Raw genomic sequence first — 4,420 nt, 5'->3', positions numbered from 1 at the left:
CAAAAATTAAATTTTTGTTAAAGTTAAATTTTCGACTTGCTATTATTTCATGCACATTTAGTCCCAGTATTCGATACCCAAAGATTGTGAAGCACATGTTTTTTAATAATAATTGGGGGTTTTACGTCGCGAGACAACTGAGATCATGAGCGACGCCACAGCGGTCGGTCTGTGGATTGCTTTTGCCCACCTGAGGGTTCTTTAACGTGCGATGAAAGCTCATCACACGGCACCCCGTATTTAACGTCTCTCGCGGAAGACGGCGTGTCTAAGCAACTTGTACCCTGCCACCAAGTTGCTGGCGTCCTCGGCCGGGTTCGAACCCGCGATCTCGGGATCAGAAGGCGAACACGCTACCGACTGAGCCACCGAGGCCGGTGTGAAGCACATGTAAACCATTACATACATTACTTATTTGCATTACTTACGTATATTACTCCCATTACATATGCCACGCACCTACACAGAATCATTCAAAAAATCAATTGAATCAAATTTATTGAACTTATTTCTTTAAAATTGAGTCATTCTTCTCGTTGTGACATATCCTGTGGTCCATGTCCATGGGATGTCGCAGGGATGTACAAGATACGAGTACCTATAACGTCCCATTGTGTATATCCATGCAACATCCACGTGACGTTCGAGACGTCTGTGACGTTTGCGACATTTCTGGGATGTCTCAGGGATATGTGGTGTCCACTGGGTTGCCATCATGATTGGTAATTCCCAGCACCATTGGCTTTAATAAAATATTTTCACTCGTAGAATTGTGTCACCCCCGCGCCACTTACTACAGTTCTTGACGTGGAAAGCGATCATCCTGTGACACCACGAGAGCTGCTGTTAATGTCATATGCCACAAGACGTTCCTTTCTTCGTCCATACGGAAGAGCACTCGAAGATTGAATTTTTTTTTGACAAAATGTTATTATACTAAAGCCAAATAGCCAGTAAATAATGCATACACTGTTTCATACTGCAGGTACTGTAAATTGCGAAATAAATGTCGTATGCGCCCTGAGTTTTTCAAAAAAAGTTACGTATTTCTTTATTACAATAACGTATAATAATGCAGTATTAGTATTATTATAATAAACGTTTCCAAAACTCATTGTATGAATCTTATAATATGTGGTCCCGAGCACAGGGAAGAGTGCGGAAGCGGCACAAAAGAAAAAGCATCTATCTATCCTGCTCCCACGTTCATGAGGCTAAATGGTGATCACATATCTTGAGCGCTTCGAAGCGCGAAGAAATGGCGCCATACACACAAGGCGGCCTTCACTTCGGAAGAGGGTTGGATGCATTAGCTACCTAAGCCGCCCCCTGGACGTAGAGTACTTAGCTGAGCGCACGCGTTCCCTTCCTTCACCTTGTATCGACATGCATTTCCAAGATGACACATAGTTATGACATGAAACAGGCATGACGTCAATGAACGATGAATTAATCGTCAATTTCTTAGGCAATTTGAGGCTTTGTATGTACCGTATTTTCACGCGTATTAGCCGCACCGCAGATAAGCCGCAGGACTCGTTTTTAGATACATTTTGAAAATGTTTTTGCAGATAAGCCGCACTCGCAGATAAGCCGCGGGTAATACGACGCGACTGCTTTGTGCGCTTAACCAGTGATGCACATACAAAATCAACAGAGATGCTCAACGCTCGTCAGCGCCGTACTCCCTGCCAGCTGCCCGGTTCCCGTACTTGTCCGCGAAGTCGACGACTTTTACTTTGAAGCCGCTGTCGTGGCTGTGCCTCAGCGTTGGAGCCATGCCACACCTCTAACTGCCGTGCCCGTGTCCACGAATGCTGCTGCTCTCGTCAAATGAGAACTGACGCTTAGCTGACCACGTTTTATCCCGATGTCAGGTGTATTGAACCCTTCCTGTGGGTCTGCCGACAAAAGAGACCGTAGGGAAGGCCATAAACCCTGTCCACATTCCGGTGTCGGCATGATGTATAACAAAGGAGGTCAGTTCTAGTGTTCTACTAAGATCGGATTGTGCTCTTGTTGCGTGTTTTTCGTGGATTGACGGGTTAGTCCACTCGAATGTGGAGTGGACCCGCCCCTGTTCGGTATTGTTCGTGCACTGGCAGGGCAGTCCTGTTCCCGGGGTATGGGGAAAGTACCAGGGAAAAATAGTCACCAGATAAGCCGCACCCACGAATAAGCCGCAGAGCGTCCGCGAAAAAAATAAATCGCGCATAAGCCGCGGCTAATACGCGTGAAAATACGGTATTTGTCTTCCTATATGTTGTTCCAGCCTCAGAACATCAGTTCTCTCATGACGTCAATGCGCACTTTCTGTCCCCTCACAGTTTTCTGACTCGCATTTCGTACCGTATTTTACTCACTGGCTCTCTACCTTCGAACTTCGAGCACCCAATGGCACCCAACATTCCTCCGCTTGTGATTGTGCAGTGCGCTCCAAGTGGTACATGTCCCACACCCGCTGGCCAGTTTCCACGAAATGTAGTCATAGTTCCCACTGAATGTTGGAACAAAAATTTGAGTTTTTTTTAAAAAGACTTTTCGAGGTTCAGACGTCGTCAAACCACGGCTTCAATATTTTGCAGAAATATTTATAAGCTACAGGTATGGCACGAGAGAATGCGCGGGGACTACAGAATATCAGTTGACAGATGCGAGTGACATGTACTGAATTTTAAGGATCATAGTACAGAAAGACAAAATATGAATACCAACAGAGGGTGCCACTCATTTCTTGCCCCGGAGAAACGCCATCATGACGTTGGTAGACAGACTGAAACCGAAACAAATCGGAATGGGAGGGCTGGTTACACGAAAAGTAGGACCGAGGGTAGCGTCCCATTCAGGGACCATCGCAATCATCCCCCCCCCCCCCCCCCCCAAGACCGTGACTTTCGTGCTCGACCTTCTTTGCCCCTAGCTTCGAGCGTAGTTCAACTCTACCAATTTGGTGACGCTGTCGAACACTATGACGTCATTTGTTTACAAACAGGGAAAGGGATATAAACAGCACCAACTCCTGTGGTTTCCAAGCTGCAGTTCTGACTCCGGAGAAGCACATTTGCACAAGCAGCTCCACGAGATTGTATTTTTTTAAAAATCAGGTTTTTGCACACCTCTAAAATGGCATTTTCAAATTCCAGGGTGTTCAAAGGTTTCAATGACCAATGGGAACTAAGGGAAACACTGGGATGTACTAAGACCGCATTCATGGCACCGTGGACGTCCCGAGAGGGGACAAGCCCTCCCCCTGCTTGCGCTCTCATACTACCTTTTTCACAATAGCCTATATAGAACCTTCTTTTTTTATAGAACCTTTTATAGAACCTTCTTGCCCCTCCACCCAATGCTTCTGCTGGGTGATGACAGCTTTGTTCCTTTTGAGAACGTGTGTAGGTTTTTTAAAACATCTGTGATTTTAAATACTAATGCAACAGTTACTCATATTTTAGTCCTACACATGTACTTTTTAACTAACTAGTCTTCAGTGGTATTTGGCGCATTATGGCCTTTGTAGCTGATGCGCCAATAAAACCCGAATCAAAAAAAAAAAAAAAACAATAGCCTAGGCGCATGCGTATGACATTGAGGCGCCAGTCAGGATTATCTCAGTCTTCATTAGATGGCGCACTATGGGAGTGACAGACAGGGCTCTGATAACAGAAGTGGGGACCAGTGGGGAAACCGCACGAATGGCGCGACCTTGTCGGCCCCACTCCCGACCGGTCTTGGTCTTTTGTCCAATCCATGTGGATTAGTTCTGACGCGCACCGTGCATGTTTCGTTGGAGCGCAGAGCGCGCCACCAGCACTGACAAAGCGAATATACAAAAGCGCTACATGCTGCACCGCCTGAACTAGTTCAAGGAGTGCTGCCATATCGATGACCTTAAATTTGGGGATTTCGAGAATGATGCAATCAAGGACCAGCTGTTGGAGGGTACAACGCTAGTAGCTCTTCGTGAGCAGCTACCGGCACAAGGGGGTTGCCGTTGCCTTGGGCTGCACGTTTGATAGCACCACGTGATTTAGCTCTAGCACTTGCAAAAAGGTGAGATAGATCTCACGCCGTCCGTACCACAAATGCGTAGGCTTCAGTTGCAAGTGTGTTTGCCAAAAGCAGTGTACATTCCATTTATCTAGGGAGTATTTTCTATTAGTCATGCCGCCTAATGGGAAAACATCTTTACCTTCATCAGGCCCATTTCTCCCCTTCGATCGCCTGTTGCATGTGCCCTGCGAAACAATTTTGAACGTACGCCATACTCGTGTCCAGGAGCAGACCTAGAGGGGTGCCGGAGCGGTCTGTCCTCAGGGCGTTTGATTGACTTTGTGTATACTTTGATTGTGTATCTACCACGCTGGCCAAGGCTTCCCTCTTAGAATCCTCAATCCTGCCCCTGCTTATGTCTAGTAAATGG

Source organism: Ornithodoros turicata, chromosome 7, assembly GCF_037126465.1.
Source record: "Ornithodoros turicata isolate Travis chromosome 7, ASM3712646v1, whole genome shotgun sequence".
In the NCBI taxonomy this organism is placed as follows: Eukaryota; Metazoa; Arthropoda; class Arachnida; order Ixodida; family Argasidae; genus Ornithodoros; species Ornithodoros turicata.
Note: the sequence above shows the minus strand (reverse complement) of the source record.